Source organism: Thalassophryne amazonica, chromosome 11, assembly GCF_902500255.1.
Source record: "Thalassophryne amazonica chromosome 11, fThaAma1.1, whole genome shotgun sequence".
NCBI classification, from domain to species: Eukaryota; Metazoa; Chordata; class Actinopteri; order Batrachoidiformes; family Batrachoididae; genus Thalassophryne; species Thalassophryne amazonica.
The window spans coordinates 22,600,046-22,624,654 of NC_047113.1; positions in this window are offsets into that span (position 1 = coordinate 22,600,046).

The following is a 24,609-nucleotide window of genomic DNA, read 5'->3' on the forward strand; positions in this document are numbered from 1 at the left end:
ACGCACACACACGAAGGTTCAAGGTTTGCTCATGCAAGCACACGTGATTCAAATCCATCAGGTTTTTGAAAAAAATAAAGAGGTCGGATACTTTTCTAACAGACCTCGTATAAATGACTGCAACTTTATTTTTTTGCAAAACATCAGCAGTCGTATTCTTGAGAAGGCTGTGACAGAAACTGTCAGCAATTCTTCCAAATCGCCGACAGTCTTACCTCTGTGACTGGGGTTTACCGTATTTTCCGGACTATAAGTCGCACTTTTTTACATGTTTTGGCCGGGGGTGCGACCTATACTCCGGTGCGACTTATAAATGAAAAATATACCGGTAGGATCTCAATTAATTTACTGTAACAAAACAATTTTACGTGACAGAGTCGATCTATGTTTTAAAATGGCCACCGGAAAAGGAAATGCAATGCATCATGGGCACTGTAGTATGACGGCCATCCTATAGTTCACGCTGGTCGCGATAACCAATCAGAGAACAGAACTTTGGATGGGTATTCCTCACCTCACCCACAGCGTGTGAAGCTGACGAATACGGTGCTTGCTGTTATTCCGGCATGGCGAACAGAACAGCTTCAACCCTTGGATATCAATGTGAGCAGAGTGTTTAAGTTGACGCTGAGAGCTGCGTGGGAGCACTGGGTGAGCGATGGCGGAGGATTAGCGTGTGCACTTGGAAGGAGCTGGCGTCGATGATTGTGAAAAGCGTTTGAAGCAGACGAACATGGTGTTTATTCCGGGATGGCTAACAAGACAGCTTCAACCCTTGGATATCAGTGTGAGCAGAGTTGACGCCGAGAGCTGCATGGGAGCACTGAGCGACGGCGGAGGATTAGCGTCTGCACTTGGAAGGAGCTGGATCGACACCGCTGGGTGGTCATGAGCTGCGCAGGTAGGTGCTGCATGGTTCGGCTCGTAATGTGGTCCGCAAAATACAAACATATCCGTAGGTAAAATGCAGCTCACGAGAGGGCACTCGAGGCTTGTGTGACTATTCCTGCGACTTCTGACTACCATAGAAAAATAAAAATTTTAACGTTACTGATAACATAACAAGACAACGGAGAAGGCCCGAAAAAATGCCACCAAAAAGAAAATCATACTCTGCAGATTACAAGTTGCGACTGGTGAAATATGCATCCGAAAACGGTAGCCGTCACAATATTATCATCTGAACTTTTCATGTTAACATACCTGTATGTCCATGGGACTTATAGTCCAGTGGACCTTATTTATGGTTTATTTTTATTTATAATGGATAAAGTGGCTGGTGCGACTTATACTCCGGTGCGACTTATTTATGGTTTGTTTTTCTTTATAATGGATAAAGTGGCTGGGTCATCCAGTTTCCTGGCACTCTTCCCTGAGTCATCAAATTAAGGCAAAATAAAGCAAACAAACAAAGTCCTTTTTTTTTTGGTTGATGAATGGCTTTCAGTTGATTACCAAACCACCTGATGATTGATCAGTTATCAGTCCTGCTTTCCCTGCTCTCTAAATGTACATTTTGTGCAGTTACCTGTTCTGATGTTCAGGTGACAGAACATTTCTTGGACCCTAGTTTTTGTCTCCCCATTGTTTGGGGAATGTGAATTATTGATGTGCTGGTGACATTTTAGACTACCATTGTAAAGCCAAAGCCCCCACCATCACCATATGTTTCCATCTCAGCCATAAACATAGTGACAGAAAACACAGTTTATCATCATCATATCAACATATCATCTGCAAATAAAAAAATGAGACATACAGAACCAATATTCTCTGAGTTTTATGCTGGAAAGACCTGCCACAGTGTTTCTACTCATTGTGAAATATTTGCATAGCACCTGTTTACTGTGTATGTACACTGTGGGTGGTGTCAGGGGCGTTGCCAGGGGTCATGTGTTCTCCTACACGAAAGATAGATTTGCAAGAAAGTCTGGAATATTTTCAAAACTTCAAATAAACCTTAAACCTCACAGCAGCCGAAGCAGAAACACGTAGCAGTTATGAATGTGGACAACAAAGAACAATGCATGTTTAAGCAAATAAGCAGCGTGTGCTGTAATGCTGACGCGCTGTAGTTTGTGAGCGCACCTTTTCCAAATCATCACAACGCTTATTGTTTCCAGACTGCGTGTGTGCGCGTCGGGTTCGAGCTGATCCTCGTGCAGTGCGTTATCATGTATTCACGCATAAAGTATAACAGTTAGTGCGATTATGTTTGGAGAACAAAAGCAGCAGCAGACATCCTACCTCTGACAGCTCGGCGAGTCCACCTGCAGCGACGGACGCGACGATCACAGCTGACGAGCGCAGAAGTTTGGACAGAAGGATCTCACGCACTGTGAACTGCGTGACAACGCCCCAAAACACAGCTGACAGGGCCGATCCGCTAACGGTTCACCACGGTTGGGAAAGAAGCTGCAAGTCCAACTGCGCTGTGCGTAACGGCGCGCGCTCCTCGCTCCCTCCCGGCGTGCTCCTCTCAAAGTAAGCGATCCCCGAGGACACGTGACCGAGTCCCGGGTGGACGGGAAGAGCTCTCATTACCCAACAGCAGCAGCTGGTGTCGGTTACTCTGCTGCTTCAGTGGCCGCGCATAAACCAGAGCAGTGCGCACCCACACTCCTCCTCCGACCGCTTCTCTCAGTCCCCAGTGGCCTCCAGGTGTCGCTGTCATTAACCTTTACCCAGATGTCACACCAGCACGGATTTAATTAATGAAATAAAAGTCATAAAGGATCAACAATATTAAAACCAATTGCAAGATTACGTCTTCATCACAGTTGACGAAGAAAAATCTACTTTGAATTAAATATTACAATTTATCAGCATGAAGAGCGAGATTATTATTATTTTTAAAATATGGTCACTTAAATCACCCATGACGGACGTTTTTAATCACAATTTATCATTTCAAAGAAACAGCAGCAAGGGGATTGAAGAGTTTTGGCAATGTAGGATCAGAAGACCAGAGGCAGAGGTCAGAGTCACATTAAGTGGAAAGTGGTTGAGTCAGCATAAGTAGGTCAGGTCACAGGTGCACCGCCTTACTTAACTTCAGGTCAGGTCAACGAGTACTGAACACACACAGAACCACCTCACTTCCTGGGTAGCAGCAACCCATCCAGACAATCAGTTCATCACCAAGTGTTGGAAGTGCCCATCCATCTGCAGCAGTGAGTTGAAATGTGGATGTCCCCCTGACCCCAGGCCTTCTTCAGTCACTGGGGTCCTCAACACTGAGACACCTACCTGTTGGATCATGCACAAAGAAAAGCACCACATATCCAAAAATACTCAAGGATCATCCAAACAGAACAGATACCAAAGGTATCTTCGTCATTGCCTTAGTTCAGTGGCCCGTGTCCAAGTCTCAAAGTCCTAAGGGCTGAAAGATTTAGATGTCTGTTCTCTTGCAAAGGTATTGGCTTTACCAAACACCTTTGTTCAGTGACCTTATGACTCCATGCGTTTTTTTTCCAGGTGTCTCTCAATCTCAAAGGCACGAGCATCACTGCAAGATAAGTGAATGTTCACTGGACCTCACCTGTATGCACCCAAACCTAATAATTTCAGAGCTAACTATGCAATAGGTTTTGCAGACTCACTCAATGACTCCATTAATCCAGTATTACATAGATTAGATAAACCTTTTTGTCCGTAAAATGGAAAATCGACAATTGTGTCCCAATCCTGGTCATTGAGACAATTGTGTACAATGTGTCTCAGTGACCAGTCTTTCTAAATCCTAGTCAATGAGACACAAAGTACTACACATTTTCAATCTGCTCCAACCTGATCAGATCAGTGAGGTGTGTTGAGCCAATCAGACACACTTGATTTGGCTCATATTGTGCAGATAGAACCCCTGGCAAAAATTATGGAATCACCGGCCTCGGAGGATGTTCATTCAGTTGTTTAATTTTGTAGAAAAAAAGCAGATCACACACATGACACAAAACTAAAGTCATTTCAAATGGCAACTTTCTGGCTTTAAGAAACACTATAAGAAATCAGGAAAAATAATTGTGGCAGTCAGTAACGGTTACTTTTTTTAGACCAAGCAGAGGGGAAAAAAAAATATGGAATCACTCAATTCTGAGGAAAAAATTATGGAATCATGAAAAACAAAAGAACACTCCAACACATCACTAGTATTTTGTTGCACCACCTCTGGCTTTTATAACAGCTTGCAGTCTCTGAGGCATGGACTTAATGAGTGACAAACAGTACTCTTCATCAGTCTGGCTCAAACTTTCTCTGATTGCTGTTGCCAGATCAACTTTGCAGGTTGGAGCCTTGTCATGGACCATTTTCTTCAACTTCCACCAAAGATTTTCAATTGGATTAAGATCCGGACTATTTGCAGGCCATGACATTGACCCTATGTGTCTTTTTGCAAGGAATGTTTTCACAGTTTTTGCTCTATGGCAAGATGCATTATCATCTTGAAAAATGATTTCATCATCCCCATTCTTCTAATTGATGGGATAAGAAAAGTGTCCAAAATATCAACGTAAACTTGTGCATTTATTGATGATGTAATGACAGCCATCTTCCCAGTGCCTTTACCTGACATGCAGCCCCATATCATCAATGACTGTGGAAATTTACATGTTCTCTTCAGGCAGTCATCTTTATAAATCTCATTGGAACGGCACCAAACAAAAGTTCCAGCATCATCACCTTGCCCAATGCAGATTCGAGATTCATCACTGAATACGAATTTCATCCAGTCATCCACAGTCCACGATTGCTTTTCCTTAGCGCATTGTAACCTTGTTTTTTTCTGTTTAGGTGTTAATGATGGCTTTCGTTTAGCTTTTCTGTATGTAAATCCCATTTCCTTTAGACGGTTTCTTACAGTTCGGTCACAGACGTTGACTCCAGTTTCCTCCCATTCATTCCTCATTTGTTTTGTTGTGCATTTTCGATTTTTGAGACATATTGCTTTAAGTTGACGCTTTGATGTCTTCCTTGGTCTACCAGTATGTTTGCCTTTAACAACCTTCCCATGTTGTTTGTATTTGGTCCAGAATTTAGACACAGCTGACTGTGAACAGCCAACATCTTTTGCAACATTGCGTGATGATTTACCCTCTTAAGAGTTTGATAATCCTCTCCTTTGTTTCAACTGACATCTCTCGTGTTGGAGCCATGATTCATGTCAGTCCACTTGGTGCAACAGCTCTCCAAGGTGTGATCACTCCTTTTTAGATGCAGACTAACGAGCAGATCTGAATTGATGCAGGTATTAGTTTTGGGGATGAAAATTTACAGGGTGATTCCATAATTTATTCCTCAGAATTGAATGAGCCAATATTTTTTTCACTCTGCTTGGTCTAAAAAAGTAACCGTTACTGACTGCCACAATTTTTTTTTTTCCTGATTTCTTATAGTGTTTCTTAAAGCCAGAAAGTTGCCATTTGAAATGACTGTAGTTTTGTGTCATGTCTGTGATCTGCTTTTTTTCTACAAAATTAAACAACTAAATGAACATCCTCCGAGGCCGGTGATTCCATAATTATTGCCAGGGGTTGTAGAACAGGCAGAAATTGAAAATGTGCAGGATTTTGTCTTAAAGACCAAGACTGGGAAACACTGTACATACTCGTATATGCATGTATATGTGTATAAAAAAACAAACAAGAAAAAAAAACAGTCTTTTATATAAAATGTGTGTGTTCTACTACTACTACTACTACTACTACTACTAATAGTAATAATAATAATAAGAAGAATGTGACAGCAAGGTGGCTTAGTGGTTAGCACTGTTGTCTCACAGCAAGAAGGTCCTGGAATCACTTCCTGTCTTTCTGCCTGGAATTTGATTGTTCTCCCCATGCTTGTGTGGGTTCCTCCAGGTGCTCCAGCTTCCTCCCACTTCCAAAGGCATGCAGGTTAGGTGAACTGGAAACATTAATTTGACTGTAGGTGTGAGTGAGCGTGTGTATGTGTCTGTCTGTCTATATGTGGCCCTAGCATCCTGTCCAAGGTGTACTCTCACCCAGTAAACACTGAGATAGACTGCCCCCCCCGTGACCCTTAATTGGAATAGGTGGCTATAGAAAATGAAGCACTCAGAGAGCACACACCTCCGCTAAGGCCATAGGGTCACTGACGTCACATGGAATACCCTTTGGCAAAGAGTATTCCATGTCGTTTCACACATCTACCATCATGTTTTAGATTCAGTGGTTAAACCCTTAGATCTTCAGCAAATGTATTTATAAAGAGAAACTGCATGAACTACACAAGAGGAGAAACAAATGCTAAATTATTGTTGTGTCGTAACTTAATTTTTGTTCAGCCTTTGTGACCTGTCTTCATGAAGTTAGATGCAAAAATGTTGAAATTGGCCCTATCCTGCAATGATAAAGAATCCTTAAAAAAATTACTGGATCCAGGTCGTGTTCTGGATCATTACCAAAATTTAATGACTTCTAAGTTAGGCCAAGATACACCCCTGGTAATAATTTCATTGAAATCCATTGAGGATTTTTGAGTAATCCTGCTAACAAACCAACCAACAACAAATGGACACGACTGAAAACATAACCTCCTTGGGGGAGGTAATGAATGAATAATAATAATAATAATACAGTTTATTTGCAAAGCAGGGTGGCACGGCAGCTTTGTGATGAACACGGTTTCCTCACAACAAGTAGGTCATGGGTTCGCTTACCACTTGGCCCTTTCTGTGTTGCGTTTGCATGTTCTCCTCATCTTCGTGTGGTTTCCCTTTGGGTCATCTGGCTTCCTTCCAGTACCAAAGACATGCGGGTTAGGTGAACTGGTGATTCTGAACTGACCGTAGGTGCAAGTGTGAATGTGTTTGTCTGTCTGTATGTGGCTCTGCGACAGACTGGCATCCTGTCCAAGGTGTACCCCACGTCCCGCCCTGTGACTGCTGTGGCAGGCTCCAGCACATCGTGACTGTTGACTGGACTAAGCAGGTATAGAAAATAAATTAAATTGCAAAGCACTTATTCTAGAAATTCAGACATATTACAATGATTGCAAAAATATAACACTAAAAATGATAAAGAATCAGAATAAAATTTATTGCCAAGTAAGTTCTCAATTTGATCTGGTGTCTTTGGTGTATAAACAACAATAAAAATACTTCTGTCAGACGTAATTGGTGCATAAACCACAATAAAAAGAAAAAGACAATACTTTTATCAGAAGTAAAGGAGTCAAATAGACAAATAAAAATTTGGGCAAAACTATGTTCACTGTCAAATAAATATAGTGGAATGGGGCTGTGCAAAGGCATGCAGATGTATACAGTACCTTTCAGTGCAGGGATGATCAATCTGTACTTTGTGGGAGTTGGGGGAGGCAGGTTAAGTGGAGATCTTTGGCATTAGTTAGAAATGTAGCTGCGGATGGAAATAAGCTGTTTTTGTGAGGTTTTAGTCCTGATGGACCTCAACTGTCTACCAGAAGGTGACAAAAAATCTTGTGTGCTAGGTGACATCCCTAATATCTCCAAAAATATTAGTCAAATCAAATCAATTTTATTTATATAGCGCCAAATCACAACAAACAGTTGCCCCAAGGCGCTTTATATTGTAAGGCAAAAGCCATACAATAATTACAGAAAAACCCCAACGGTCAAAACGACCCTCTATGAGCAAGCACTTGGCGACAGTGGGAAGGAAAAACTCCCTTTTAACAGGAAGAAACCTCCAGCAGAACCAGGCTCAGGGAGGGGCAGTCTTCTGCTGGGACTGGTTGGGGCTGAGGGAGAGAATCAGGAAAAAGACATGCTGTGGAAGAGAGCAGAGATCAATCACTAATGATTGAATGCAGAGTGGTGCATACAGAGCAAAAAGAGGTGAATAAAAAGAAACACTCAGTGCATCATGGGAAACCCCCCAGCAGTCTAAGTCTATAGCAGCATAACTAAGGGATGGTTCAGGGTCACCTGATCCAGCCCTAACTATAAGCTTTAGCAAAAAGGAAAGTTTTAAGCCTAATCTTAAAAGTAGAGAGGGTGTCTGTCTCCCTGATCCGAATTGGGAGCTGGTTCCACAGGAGAGGAGTCTGAAAGCTGAAGGCTCTGCCTCCCATTCTACTCTTACAAACCCTAGGAACTACAAGTAAGCCTGCAGTCTGAGCGCGAAGCACTCTATTGGGGTGATATGGTACTATGAGGTCCCTAAGATGGGACCTGATTATTCAAAACCTTATAAGTAAGAAGAAGAATTTTAAATTCTATTCTAGAATTAACAGGAAGCCAATGAAGAGAAGCCAATATGGGCGAAATATGCTCTCTCCTTCTAGTCCCTGTCAGTACTCTAGCTGCAGCATTTTGAATTAACTGAAGGCTTTTCAGGGAGCTTTTAGTCCTATCAGCTTTCTGTTTTTGCAGCTTTCATCCTTGACCCAAAAAACATAATCATACCAAACGGCAAATGTCAGCTCTCCCTAGTTTCTCTGTGATCAAAGCCATACTTACGTGCACATGTACGCACACATGCATAAATGCACACAGAGACCACTTGGCTAGTATAACATAAATAGTTGAGGTTAAAAATGGTGCAGCTTTAATTTTGTGTGTCACTTGACAGTTTTCTTGCGAGTGCAGTTAATTAAAAGAGGTTAAGGGAGTAATGATAAAAACGAGAGGATCTGTCTCTTCCAGGCCCTGAGGTGAGTTAATGTGGGTTTCCTGATGAGAAACATGGATTCGCCTGCTGGATTACTGCCTTCACACAGCCCTCACGTGGAAGCGGAACAGATGCCGAACAGAAGCAAAAGTGTACAGTGGTGCGATTTTCCATTTTAATTAGTTCCTCTGTGACAAGCCTGAGACAAGAGCAACAACTTAATGCTGGAGTGGAAGTGATAGGTGGTTTTTATCTTTGGCTCTCTCTCTTATTCAACATCCACATCCATCCCTTGCCATCTTAGAAATATTCGTCCCCATTTGCATGCAGATCATTATTGATTGGATTTTACAGACTAGTCTCTGTGTCATGTTCAGTGTACGCCAGCGCGATTGTTCAAAGTTTGCCACTCAAGGATTGAGCTGCATCTGGCATGTAGCCTAAGTGCACATTTTGAAAACAGATGGCATTTTTCAACGGCGATTAAAAAAGGAACCTCTCAGTTGAAGGATTAAATGACACTGGACATTGAAAAGATGCCAACAAAAAAATAAGATGAAACAAATGCATGCTGATATTTGCACACAATCTGCAAAATGGAGACGGCGCAAGAGTGGCTGCATTTTCTGCAACGTCTTTCCCGATTTCCATTCAAGTTCATGCAGGAAGTTGATAACTGAATCCCTGGTTGTTCAGCATGAGTGAATATTAAAAGGTGGCAGGTGGATCTTTGCTCTGTTGTGTGAAGAATGTAAATCCGCTGCAGCTTTCAGCTCCTTTACAGTACAGGTCACCAAATCACAAACAGGGAGGGGGGAAAATATGAAAAAAACAACACGACCTGTTGTTTTCTAGTGGTTTTTTTTTTTCTAAACGGTGATTGTAATGTGGCCTACATTCTGAAGTAAGCCACATATTTCTGTGCATGTATGCAAAGCAACAATGAGATTTGACTGCTCTGCCTGTTTTACCCAGAGTCTGCCAATAGGAGATTTTCTGCAAAGGCTTAGAGCAATGTGCTTTTTCTTTCAGCTGGTTCACAGTGTTCATCTCTGTGGTAGTAGATGTTAAAAAACGCTTTTGTACTGAAAGTATTTGACTGTGTGATGTGAACAATGCACTGAAGAAGGTGTTTTGTCCTCACTGCTGTCAGTGCAACAACAAATTTAGGAACTAATTAGAGCTGTGTCATATGAGGCTGCTGTGAATGGCTGAAGTGAACTTGTTGGCTTTCTAACAGGGCTATTCCACAGGACGCCGTTCTACTACAGTCGCACTTGATCCAAAAAAGTGCAAAAATAGAATGAAACAGCTTAATCCCCTACCGGTCTAGCAGCTACAAGCTTGCCTCCTCTGCCCTTGCACCCTCAGCCAGATATGATCGAGCTGTTCAACTTTCAACAAAAACCACAACAAATGTTCATTGGGGCTGCTTTGGCTTCAAATTTTTACTCAAATGGAGTACGATCATACAAGTTTCAAGCCATATTCATGTGAATACCCCGTTTAAAGAATGAGTCATTCACATCATCAGGAGACACGTTAGGAGAGCCGTCAGTCCCATCATTAGGAGGGACAGCTACCCTGTCATTAGGAGGGTGCTAACTGGAGCACAATAGGTGCTAATTAAAGCAATTGTTTAGTCACTGTTGTGTGTTGGGGGGGTGTGGCTGGATGTTTTGGTGTTCTTTTCTTTTCTTTGCTCTTCAGGTGGCATGGAAACTGATTTGTCTGTGGAGAAGGTGCTGGCTGAAGAATCCTCACCCTCATCAACATCATGTGTAGCACCTGTGACTGGTGCTCACATGCAACCTTAAAGACTTTCAGCTGAAGCAGATAATTAGATGGCGTTCTGCATTTAAGGCATGTGTGATTCAAGCAGAACTGCTGGGAACTCGACCTTGTGATGTTCGTTTGTGAGACGCTGAGGACCGCGCCTGGGTTTGACACATCGAGCCCGTGAAGCAAGGAAGGGTGAGGACACATGCTGTCAGCACACATTAAAGGTAATTGTTTGATTAATTGTTGATAGTAACTTGGTGTTTTGTTACACAGTATACTTGAATTGTGATGAGAATTGTGCAGCTTGCTTCTCACTGCTGTGGCGTGTGGATAAGTGATCCTCCACCTGTTGTGAGAGGCTGCTCATTTGCATAAAGTTAAAAAAGATACAGACCTGAATGTGTTGCTGATAGCGTGTGTCTTTTGAAAGATATTGTTGTAACTGATGACTTACCTCACCTCTTCTTTGCTTCACAGAGAGTCAGTTTGTCGTGTCCACCTGGGGGGTGTTTGGCGGTGGTAGTGAGTCCAGGAGCGCCGGGCTTTGATCCTTGCGGGCGCTGGAGAGCGTGCCAACAGTCACTCCACCAGAAGGACGCTATTTTTGTTTTTACACTTTTTATGCACAGCGGGTGTAATAAATATATTGTTTTTTGGAACCGCTTTTCTGGTTATTTGTAGCGCTGGGTTCTGTCAGACGCAGGTCCGCTCCTCAACCCGCGTCGACACATAACAGTCACTAGCCAATAGCAGTCTGCCTCTCGGTAGGAGGGATCTGGTTAGGTTTAAAACTCCAGCTTTTGTGGCTTCGGTTTGTTCTTCTCTACAAGAGTCAAGACAGAAGAGTCAGATTACCAGAGCAAGAATTTTAGCTGAGGAAGCTTCTGCGATTTGAAGCGAAACGTCCTCGCGTCAAGCAACCCAGTCCAGTCGAAGATTCAAGCTTCTCTATCATTTAAAGAAGTTCAAATGATTGAAGCTCTTAAGACTACAGATACCTAGAAGTTTCCACATACTATCAAAGATTTCAAGAATTGCAGTCCTATTTTAAATCTGATGCCAATGATAGCCGTAACTACTACGTATACCACATTCGTTCAAGTTTGACAAAGATGGATGAAGTTATTGTGATGCTTCAAAACGTGCCCCAGTTTGGTTTTCAGGATTAAATTTAAGGATCTGCACACTCTCATCAGCATCCAGAGGAACCTCTTCAGCCACAAGCTGCTCCTTCCCAAGTGCAGGACCAACAGACTGAAAAACTCCTTTGTCCCTCAGGCAATCAGACTGGACAACTCCTCACTCAGGGGTAGAAGGAGCAACAGGAAGACAGAGGACAGGAAGGAGAGGAAGAGTACATAGTAGCCAGTAAACCAGTAGCGAGCAGTATTTCTGGTATTTATATTTGTGCATGTATATTTTTTTATTTGCAAATTGTTTTTTATTTACTTTCACTTTTGATGCTCTGTGTGCTTCTTACCCTGTGTGCTACAATACAATGTTGCTGGAACCTCAATTTCCCTGAGGGAGTCTTCCCAAGGGTGTTGTGAAAGTGTAGGAACACGGACCCACAACAGGGGGCGCAAATGAACGGACAATGGAGGAGTCAAATAACACTGTTTTTACTGTTGTGAAACAGGCACAACAAATACAACCGATTACAATATGGAGATTGAGCTTAATTACAACGGTGTCGTGTGGGCAGGCTCGACGATAGGAGACGTCTGTCCAAGTCGAACCGGAACCAACCCGATTTCCTCTGCCACCGAACCCCGGGAATACTGGAGCCGCCAAGTCCCGAATTCCCAGGTGGCCACTGCCTCCGCTCGTCGGATCCGGTACTGCTGGCAGGAAACAGAAACAGTCAGGTGTGGATGCGGCTGCACCCAGTAACACGGAGGGTGGAGAGTCCACCTCCACCTCTCGTCAACAACAATCAAGAAATGTAGGAAGGTGAGTACTTATCCAAATGCTGTCTGGTAGTCAGCTGTCCTACAGATAATCAACAAGAATACACTTAAAGTCACACGTATGTGTAGGCTGAGATTGTTACCTCTGTGTATATCTGTCTGATCATATTAGTCCACATGATGCGGTGTCCTTCGGTGTCCTCCGAAACACACCGCGTCCTTCGGCGCACTATGCGCTGGACAGCTGGACACGCTGGAGCTGGTTGATGTGTTCACGATCATTCAATCATGTCAGTTCATTAATTCCTTGGTTCATGTACAGAGGAACAGGGAACAGAGGAACGTGTTTTGCCATTTCCAACACAAACTGTCACATCATCAGGCATCAATTACACATGATAAGATTAATAAGGGGAACTTTATTAATCCCAAAGGAAATTGTTTTGCCAGAGTGCGAAACAGTCACAGTAAACTGTTTTGTTTTCTTTTTTGTTTTTTCTTTGTTTTATTACAGTGAGAACAGAATCATTACCAGATTGTCTAACATTTAAACAGTACATTAATTGTTCTTATAATGTTCTGGGCTCTGTCATTACTTTGTCCTTAGACATTTTTGTTGATTTATTTACATTTGCACATGTAATTCCTTAATTCCTTCTGCCGCTGTGTGAGCATGATGTGGTCTTACACTTCCAACGTACTCGCAATGTGTTTATGTGCACACACAAAACCGTTGCTCTTTTTTGGCGAGTTCCTGTTTCTTTCGTCCAACTTTGTGTTATGTGTGAAGGGGCCCAAATCACACTCATATTTGAAAGTGAGGTGCAGGCTGTCACTCACTATCACCTGACAAAATTTGATCAGGTTTTGATCTGGATTGTGGATTTTGTGGACATTTGAATTTAATTTTGAAAAGCCCATTTGTTTTACATTTTGCATTATATCACAATCAAAAGTGCCTCAGTCACTCTCATTTGTGACAATGAGGTGTAAACAGGCAGTCTCAGTGAATAGACTAAGTCTGATCCGCATCTGATCCGTATTGCGGATTTAGTGGATATTTGATTTTAACATTGAAAAGCCATTTTGATCTATATTTTGTATTACATTTTAACTTATGAAAAGCCACTTCTAACAGGATTGTTATGGTTCGAGCTGGAGAGTGAATCAAACCCAAAAGCTGGGAGCAGAGAGGAGGCAGAAATAATCAGAACACGGGTTTATTTACAATTGATGTATGTACAAGAAGAATAATTCAGTGCAGCTGCCTAGCCGACTGGAGACCGGCCCGCTCAGCGTTGGAATCAGGGAGCCACGGTCCAAACGTTGTCAACCCGGGATGAAATGGATCCGGTGCCAGGTGGCTGCCTACAAGCTGTCGACGTGGCTGAGGAGGAGACACAGATGTGTGAGTGCTGAGCCGGTCACTTCCAGAAGAGATTATTCACAGTCAGTCGGTAGTTAATTATCTCAGCTGGGTCAAATAATGCTGACTGTTTGTTCAGCAGGAATCAGTTTGGATTCTCAGGCAGTTCAGTTTAGAATGTTCAAGTTCAACTACATTTTATATTATTCCAGACTGTGTTCAGAATGAGTAAGCTTGCAGGAGCAAAGATGAGCAGATTAACTGGTTGTGTTGGCGGAGGTTTGCGCGCTACGAGTGCAGTGTTCTATTACTTTTACTGTTCTACTTCTGCATGCAGCAGTGTTCATCAGTCAGACTTTGTTTATGCAAGACCTTTCCCATATTTTATCACACCTGTGGTCAGCCAGTCAGGGGATGGGAGTTTGCAAGCTCTTCAACTCCCCCTGTAGATCCATCACTGGTCTGCATCTCTTTTAGCCAATTCACAGTAAATTTTGGGCACTAAAACAATGACTTTCTGACACTATGACATACACCTCTGCATGTAAGATGACCACAGAATTGCCATTTAAAGTGTCAAAAGTCAAGGTCATTGGTGTCAAAACTCAAAATTTGTTTAATGGACAATGGACACTGACTTGGAAGTTTTCCCTCTGATTTTCACCAAAGCGGGCAAATATATGGAGGTAGATTCTGGAATTGCTCATGCAAGATCAAATTTGCCAAAGATCAATCATTGAGGTCAATGCCAATGGGGTCATAGGTTAAAGTTTTATATTCTTCACTCTGATTTGCACCAAACTTGGCACACATATGGAAATGGGTTCTGGAATTGCCCTGGCAAGGTAAAATTTGCCAAAGCTCAATCACTGAGGCCAAGGTCAAGTCTATTTTTCCCCTACTCTTCCCAGGTACTTTTGTTGATTTCTACCAAAATTATTATGTCAGTGCCTTACAGAATTCGTTTTGGCAAAAGTCAAGAATTGTAATTGTGGTTAAATATCATCTAGTTGTAACCCACACTGTCTTCATGCCTATTGGTATTGTTACCTACTAATGGGCAAAACTGAGGCCTTCAAAGTCAGCATTTTCAAATTTGCACAACTTCAGATTTCTTGATTCCTGGTTTAATTAACTCACATAGAATAGAAACTTTGTAGAATTGGTGTCATTGTATTGCATTCAGCAGCAGCTGTTCATGGATATATGTATATCGGGTGTCCCCCAAAAAATATGCAACATTTTATCAGCAAGGAAAATGGTCAAAGCATATGTCTAGGAAATAAATTTATGGCTGGATAGAAAGCTGAAAGGTTTAAGTTTTTCAAACCAATGTCAATATTGGCCCTGCATTTTGTCAGTCTAGCATAAAGTCGCTGCACCTGTTTGACACTCTTGCTCTGGTGCCAAAACTCAATAATTTTTGTTCGCTGTAGTATGGCTAATCTTGGCATTTTCCTGAGTCGGTTGGCATCAACATAAACGTCAGGGTCTCTGCAAAAAAAAAAGAAACATAAGTGATTACGTTTGCAGAATTTAAGGGTCAAACCGAGTGTTTTAAATGTATATTTTTTGGGACACCCTATATATGATCAACTTGCAGTTTTAACAGTTATCCTCATTCTGATGGATTTGTTGGGGAAGGTATTCATCTTTGATGAATATGACACTTAAAACAATGCTGTGCATGTGTGTGTGTGTGTGTGTGTGTGTGTGCGTGTGCGGGGGGGGGGGGGGGGGGGGGGGGGTTTGTGGCCTTTTCAACTGTCATCATTTTACACCAATAGCTTAGCGGACACCTTCCTACAAATACAACATCACCCCTTACCACTTGTGAGCCTCCGAAGATCAATAAAGACAGTTTAGTTATGTGTGCAGATAAGTGGCAAATTGCATTATCTCTTACAAAGCAGACTTAATTCAGATGGTCATTAGTCTAAAAACATATTGTTAATCATTACAGGGTTTATGAATAGTTAATTGGAGAGGGATAACTGTAGCTGGGAAGAGTAATAATTAATGAGACTGGGGACAGATGGGGCTGCTTGGGATAGTTAATTAAATTTTGGTACTAGTAAGTGACCCATTTTGTAGTTGTTTGGAGTAATGGTGAGTTTAAAGTCAGTGTGGAGAAATTAACCTTAAGAAGTAGTTCAAGACAACAAAAAGCACATTTTATCTAAAAAGCTGTGGGCCTAATGTACTGAACGTCTGCGTATATAAAAACATGCGCAAACTCCATATCACCAACAAACAAATTAGCAGCATGATCTACTGAAGTAGTAGTTGATCAGGTATTCCCAAGTGTGCAGAATTCTAGGGGGGCAGATAGGTTAATGTAGCACACAGACTGTGATATAACAAGCTCACAAGAAATTTAATAATCTTACACTTGCAACTCTATTTTGCATGTTTAAAAGCAGTATGCAATGTTGCAGGATTACATTTTTTAATTTAATTTAATTTAATTAGCTTATAATGCGCCAAATCACAGCAAAAGCTGTCTCAAGGCGCCTTACATAAAACAAGTCAACATAAAATTGAAAATTAATAAAAAAATTCAAATACATAAATTAAAAACAGAAGTAAAAGATTAAAACAAATAAAAATAAAAACTATCCATAAGAAAGAGAATAAAAATAGGTTTTGAGTCTTGACTTAAAAATGTCCACAGACTCAGACTGCCTCACAGTCGCAGGAAGACTGTTCCACAGGGTGGATGCACAATACAAAAGGCTCTTTGACCTGCTGACGACTTCTTCACCCTGGGAACACAGAGACGTCCCGCATCCTGCGACCGCAAAGCCCAGGCCGGCACGTAGAGTTCCACCAGATCAGCCAAATAAGATGGAGCCAGTCCATGAACAACCTTATAAGTCAATAACAAAACCTTAAAATCTGCTCTCACAGAGACAGGGAGCCAGTGCAAACATGCCAAAATGGGTGTGATATGTTCAGACCTTCTGCTACGTGTCAGAAGTCTGGCGGCAGCATTCTGAATCAGCTGAAGACCCCTAATGCTTGACTGTGGTAACCCTGAAAATAGAACATTGCAATAATCTAGTCTAGAAGAAACAAAAGCATGAATCAGGGTCTCAGCATCAGCCATAGACAGGATGGGGCGGATCCTCGCTATATTTCTCAGATGGAAAAAAGCAGTCCTAGTAACATCCCTGATGTGGAGGTCAAAAGACAACATGGGATCAAAAATTACCCCAAGGTTCCTCATTTTGTCCGTATGATGTATGACACAGGAACCCAGGCTGAGCGCCAGCTGGTCAAACTGATGCCGATGTCTCACTGGACCAAGAACCATCATTTCAGTCTTATCAAAGTTTAAAAGTAGGAAGTTACTAGACATCCAACTTCTCACTGATAGAAGACAGTCCTCCAGGGATTTTATGGGAGTGAGATTTCCCGCAGTTATCGGCATGTACAACTGAGTATCATCAGCATAACAATGAAAGGCAATCCCAAAACTCCGCAGTATATGCCCAAGGGGTGCCACATACGGGGAGAAAAGCAAGGGGCCTAAAACAGATCCCTGTGGAACCCCAAATCTCATGTCAGCAAGGTCAGAGGTAGTGCCATTATACAAGACACATTGAGAACGACTGGACAGATATGACGTCAACCAGGCAAGGGCACTTCCAGTAATCCCCAAAAAATTCTCCAACCTATTGAGCAAAATATGATGATCCACGGTATCAAACGCAGCACTGGGATCTAACAAGTAAGTAATGGTTTAATCACTGCTGATTTAAAACATTTCGGAACAGCTCCAGAGGTTAATGACAGATTAATAATTTCTAGCACGGTCGGCCCAAGAGTGGGCCACAGGTCCTTAAACAATTTTGTTGGTATGGGATCAAATAAACAGGTTGTGCTTTTTGTAGATGCCACAAGTTTCGTCAGCACGCCCAATGACATACTATTAAATTCTGTCAATCTAGGTAACACCTCAATGGTAGCGCCCACCTCCATAGCAGGTTTCAATGGCTGGGCCGAGGCGTGCTGAAATATGCTCAGGCTAATATCTTCTATTTTCTTTTCAAAATAATCAAAGAAATCCTGTGCTGAAAAGGGAGAACGACTAACAGGTGGCTGCCCGTGAATAAGAAATGCGACGTGTCAAACAAAAACTTTGAGTTATGTTTGTTTTTACTGATAAAATCAGAGTAATAGGTCCGCTTCGTGGCCAGTAGTGCATGCTTATAATCTAAAATAGCATTCCGCCACACAAGGCGGAACACCTCTAATTTGGAATAACGCCATTTCCGTTCCAAACCTCTAGCCTTCTGCCTGAGGTCACGCAAATAATCATTGAACCAAGGTGACTGTGCCTTAGGAGGGCGTGACCTTAAAAGAGGATGCACAATCTTATCAAGTGTAGTTTTATGCGTTAAATTTAGACTATCCGCGAGGCTGTCCACTGATTTAGCATTCTCCAGATTCAAAGCTAAAATATCAGGTAGTCTGGCCTCAAGTTCAGTCATAGTTGAGGGTTTAATACGACGCTGCAGTTGTAGACAAGGTTGTTGCTCCACTAAACATGGCAGCGTAAATGTAAACCTGATAAGTGAGTGGTCAGAGACTATAGATGCGAGAGGCAAAATATCAATATTTGTGACAGCAAACCCACGTGCAAGAACCAGATCCAGGGTATTTCCACTAATGTGTGTTGGGTCCTGAATGCATTGCTGGAATCCTAAAGCATCCACAATTTGCATAAATGATTTGCTAAGGGGATCAGAGGGCTTATTTATATGAATGTTAAAGTCACCAATAATCAAAATGTTATCTGCACTAGTTGACAAACTAGAGATGAACGCACCAAATTCATCTAAGAAGTCAGAATATGGGCCAGGGGGCCTATAAACAGTGACAATATAACATAGCTGATTTCCATTTTTATGACCCTGACAGTACTTAGCATCTTGGGCATAACGGAGAGTCAGATGCTCAAAGGAATTATATTTGTGACCCCCAACAGCTAATAAAGAAAACCTAGATTTGTAAATAAAAGCCACACCCCCGCCTTGCTTCACACCACGACACACGTGACTAAATGTGTATGCTGGTGGGCAGGCCTCATTAATCAACAATGATTTTGTGGACAGTGATCTGATGTTCAGGAGACCCAGGGTAAGGACCTCAGTGGGGATGACAGTCTCACTGTTCGGAACCCGGCGAAGCAATCCCAGGTTCCGAGAGCGCCACTGGCGCACATCAATCCAGCGAAGACGTGGACATCCAGGCCGACAGTCCTCAGAGCCGATCAGCAGCACCACACAGGCTCTAACTGGATCCACAAGGTGCCAGGGCAGCACAGATCTTGCCAGAATTCTGTGCACAGATTGCAGATGTGTAAATCTGTTTTGAAAATGAAATTCCTGTTAGTTGTTTGGGGTTTGCATTTCTTTATTTTCATTCAGTTATCTTCTTAAACACAGAAGGATATAAGTAAATGAATGTTTTTTTTGTTGTTGTGTTTTCTATTTCATCATTATTTCCAAAGTTAGCATTCTGTCCAGTGTCCAGTGTCACAGCAGGTGCACCTGTGCCATTGACAGCACCACCTACAAATACAGTATACACAAATGTATATAATTCTCATTCCATGTCACATCCTCTTCAGTTATGTACGTAAATGTAAACAATATATATTAGTAACAAAATCAGTGCCCATGTGTGAAAAGCACCTCTGTTGTAGGAACATGCATTTGAAGATCATCGCCTTAACCCAACATTTTAATATAATAATAATAATAATAATAATAATAATAATGCAGGATATCATAGCTCCCCACAGTACACAGCCACAAGGAATGGACATTGGGCCTGTTTACAGCCAGGTAACCTAAATGAAATAAAATCTTTATTTATGGGGAGATTCTTATGGCAGCAGTGCTGAATCCAGGCTTGTGCCACACACTTTGCACTGCCTGTCAAATTGCAGACAAACAATTTTCAAGACATGTTCATTTTGAATTTGACGAGTGGTCATTGTTCAATAAATAACATTGTGCATGTCTTACTTTGTGCATATGTGCAAATGGCTGATTAAATTTCATTTTGCACTTATTGTCATTAACACACAAACACACAAATCCTCATTTACATACTGTTATCCACTTCATGTTACCACCTACTGTCATTTGTGCACTTACTCTTAGTAAAACATTTGAAAAATATTCTCCAACCAAAAGTGCAAAATTTTATAATGTCCACAAAATTTAGTAATCATTATATGGGCTATTAGTAAATCAGGCTGGGTATACTGTAATCATAAATATTTAAGATGTGGCATATCAAAACAAAAAATAAGGTTTTAGATCGGAGAATGTTGTTTAAAGAGGAACACAAATACAATGGAAATTCTAATGAGCGCTTGCTCTGTGTGCATGGAGGATAAATTTAGCAACACATAATGCAAAGTGGAAATTCTCAAGAACGGCTGCAGATTTTGCATTCTGCAAATACTCCAACAGCTTTCACCCCCTTAAACTGTACATGTTTGAACTTCTGAAGTTCAGCTCATTCCTTAAACAGATCTGAGTTTCTGAGAATCAGCTACTGTCGACTTGTTTGTCTGAGACACAGAGGCTGATACAGATATCCTACAATCACAGGCATCATGAATGCTTGAACAAGATGATTTCTGCTTGCAGGCAGTTTGCACAAATAGAGCAAGCTTGTGCAAATCTTTGACTGTTTGATCTGTTCCATACCTCAGCTGTAACTGCAGGACAGACACAGCATACACAGCTCAAGAATGCTCCAGGGGATCAGAATTTTGCTGATTATTAGTTGTTGAAAATGCTGCACAATTTAAAGAAAAACGTTTTGATTTACATCTTGTACGAACTTAATATTACACCTGATTTACTGTATGAACATACACTGAAATCTGTAATTATGAGCATACATTTTAAAAAAAATGTTTTCTTAATTAAATGCTTTTTACGTCCGCCAACGAAGTTGGGCTTCTGTTTGTTTAGTTGGTTGTTTGTGAAGAGCCTGGAGCCCAATTTTTGAAATATCATTATGAAATTTTTCTGAAGATTCATATCCTGATAGGCAATAACTGATTCAATTTTCAAGATCATAGGTCAAAATCAGGAAAAATCCCTATCTTTAATACTGAATGAATTTTTAAAAATTCAAAACTCTGTCAACAAAGATCAAATTTCTTTAAAACTTGAGAGCTTATTGTAGGATAGCATTCTTTATCAACTTGAAGCAGCAGGACCTTCATGGCCGGGACGACGGTGGGGATCGAACCCATGTGGCTCGCACAAAAGACCGTTTCTCTACCAGGTCAGCCAAAGGGGAACTCCTCGTTAGCCAAGCTAGCGGGAACATCTTTTCAATTGGGACCCGGGACTTTCATCCCGCTATACATCTCCCCACTATTTCTGACTTCGTCCTGAAGTCACAGGTGCATGTTAGCATACTCTGTGATCCACATCCTGTTCGTGACGCCAGATTGAAGCAGCAGGACCTTCGTGGCCGGGACGCCGGTGGGGATCAAACCCACGCAGCTCGTACAAAAGACCGTTCCTCTACCAGGTCAGCCAAAGGGGAACTCCCCGTTAGCCAAGCTAGCAGGAACGTCTTTTCAATTGGGACCCGGGACTTTCATCCCACTACAAACTGACAAAGTTTGATCCAGATCTGATCCAGATTGTGGATTTTTTGGATGTTTGAATTTAATATTGAGAAGCCCATTTGGTGTGCATTTTGCATTATATCTCAATCAAAAGTGCCTCAATCACTCTCCTTTTTACCTCTGCCAATGAAGCTGGGTGGAGGTTACGTTTTCACCCCTGTTTGTTTGTTTGTTAGCAGCCAAAGTTCATATATTGTTATGAAATTTCTAAAGGGGACTCATATCCTGATAGACAAGAACTGATTCAGTTTTCAAGGTCATGCATAAAAGGTCAAAGTCAGGAAAAATCTTGGAAAATTGGTAAACTCCCTATCCTTTTATCAGGTTCTGGAACCAGGAATGGCTGGACACACACACAGAACACAGACTCTCAATTTTTCATTATGGATTTTCCTACACCAAGAAAATTGGATGGAGGTTCCGATTTCATGCCTGTTTGTCTGTCTTCCAGTTATCAGTCGGAAACCAAGTGCCAAAAAGCAATGACAAATTGTGCATAGCAAAGACACCCAATGCTCTGTGAACATGATCTGAAAAAGAATTCAGAAACTGAAAAGTTGAAAAAATTGACAACACACCAAAAAAAATGAAATTCAAGTGCATTAACTAGATACATACTCCTGACATTTGATCAAATCTAATTTAGCTTATGAAAAGCCACTTCTAAGAGGACTTTGACCTTAAAAAATTTTTTTCAAGGTAAAAATTTGTGGAATTGGAAACTAGTGTTGATGGACTTTTGCGCTCCACAAGTGGTGGTCTAGTTGAAAATTTTGATGGCCTGTTTATTTCCTTATTTTGCCATGACTTTGTAAAGCAATTTGCAACATTCATTCATTCATTCATTCATCTTCTACCACTTAGTCCAATCAAGGGTCGTGGTGGGGGCTGGAGTCTATCCCAGCAGCCATAGAGCGCGAGGTGGGGTACACCCAGGACAGGACGCCAGTCTGTCGCAGGGCCACAAATAGACAAACAAACACAGACACACCCACACACACACACCTACGGACAATTTAAAAATCCCAATCCACCTAACCCGCATGTCTTTGGATGTGGGAGGAAACCGGAGCACCCGGAGGAAACCCACACAAACACAGGGAGAACATGCAAACTCCACAGAGAAAGGCCACGGGAATTGAACTCACGACCTGCTCGCTGTGAGGCAACAGTGTTAACCACTAATCCACCATGCTGCCCTCAATTTGCAACAGTAATTTGAAAAAAAAAAGCATTATTGTTATTATAAACTATATTACAATAGCCAAGTGGCCTCTGTGTGCATGTATGCGTGCATGCGTGTTTATGGCTTCAGTCACAGGAGAGCTGACATTTGCCATTTGGTATGCTTACGTAGGTATTTTGGGTCAAGGATGAAGACTGCGAAAACAGGAAGCTGACAGGACTAATATTTTTAGAGAAATAAGGGGTATTATTTGTCAACAGTGAACAATGGAATGTTGTGCTGCAACGCACCATGGGAGTTCGGGGTTTTGGGGATTTAAATATTGTTTTTGTGGTTCATGTTAGTTTAACAGTGTTGTTACCATTGCTGATTTATTGCGTTTTGTAGTTCAGCTGGTTTAGTCACTTTAGTTAAGTTGCACACCTGGACACCTGCACACCTGCAGCTCGCCACAATATATCATCTGTGCACCTCGCCACAATATATTAAAAGCGAAGGGGCCTGTATACGTGCATGTCTGCATGTCTAAAACACTGATTACAGATAACCTGGGGAGAGCTGACATTTGCCATTTGATGTGCTTATGCATTTTGGGTCAAGGATGAATGAAACCAAAGTGGAACGTTGATAGGACTAATATTTTTGGAGAAACTACAGGTATTAGCTAACACTGAACAGTGGACATTGATATTTACATTCTTAATTCACAAGCCAATCCAGCAGGGGTGGTAAGTCATCAGTGGTGGGCACAGCTAATCAAAAAGTTAACTTTGATAACAGCTAATCAGCTAACTGAAAAGTTATCTTTTATGAAGTTAAACGGATAAACCACCCAACAATTTATCGGAAGCTACAGCTAACCGATAGCTTTCAAAATTGAGTTTTAACACCACGATCACAAACCCAAATAATGACTCACCACTTCTGTCTTTGTGCACTGTACCCCCTACTGGAAGCTCCTGTTTACTACGTATTTTACTCTACCACAGCAAAAGGCGCTTGACCACCAGGTTTTAACTGCATACAGTAATTCTGCCGTGAGGCAGAGCTCTTGGAAAATAAAGCAGTTTTGACTTATGGTTTTGATTTATGAATCAAATTATTCTGGATAGAATAACTACATTAATGACAATTCTGTCATTTGTACAAAGTTAAAATATAGCACATATCTTTTAATTTTAAACCATTTTAATTCTGAAGTTTTGTAACAAACACACACAGATGCCAAAGGGATTATGGGTAAAATGAGCCTCCTCTAATACTGATTGGTTGACTCATTTATTCTATGTAAAAACAAACACATTAATGTGACGTATTTGTTGGTTTACATATAAATGTGCTTTTATAAAATATGCCATTTGTTTCAAAAGTCAAATTGTGATTAGGCAACCATCTGATATAACCAGGGTCAAAATAAATAGAACACTGCCATCTACTGGCACCCAGATGCTCAGACCCTAACCCATAATCTTTTGCGTGCCAGAGAGTTGCTGCGGTTTAAACAGCACAGAGAAAAAACACATGACAATTGTAAATTAACATAATACAACCAAAATGTACATTATTATTATTACATTATTATATTTACATTATTTATTTACATCAGCTGCAGCAACTCTCTGGCGTGCAAAAGATTACGGAATGTCTCAATTCTTACGGCAAATACTGCCACGAACACTACTGGCCAGTAGATGGCAGTAGAGACCGTAAAAACTTGCCTAAACAAATATTCCAAATAAATAGTCCATGTCTGCTACATTTAATGTGTGGAATTTAATAAACACAAACCAAATTTCATACATCTTATATATATTACTCTGGAACAAAGACAACAAACAGTGTTGTAAAGGACAATAACCAGGACATTATAGAGCAAACAAGAAGTGACTGCAGCTCACAGTGATTCCAACTGAAAATAATGGAGAAGCAACCTGAGCTTCTTCTGGTATTTTCACATACAACCCCAATTCCAATGAAGTTGGGACGTTGTGTAAAATGTAAATAAAAACAGAATACAATGATTTGCAAATCCTCTTCAACCTATATTCAATTCAATACACCACAAAGACAAGATATTT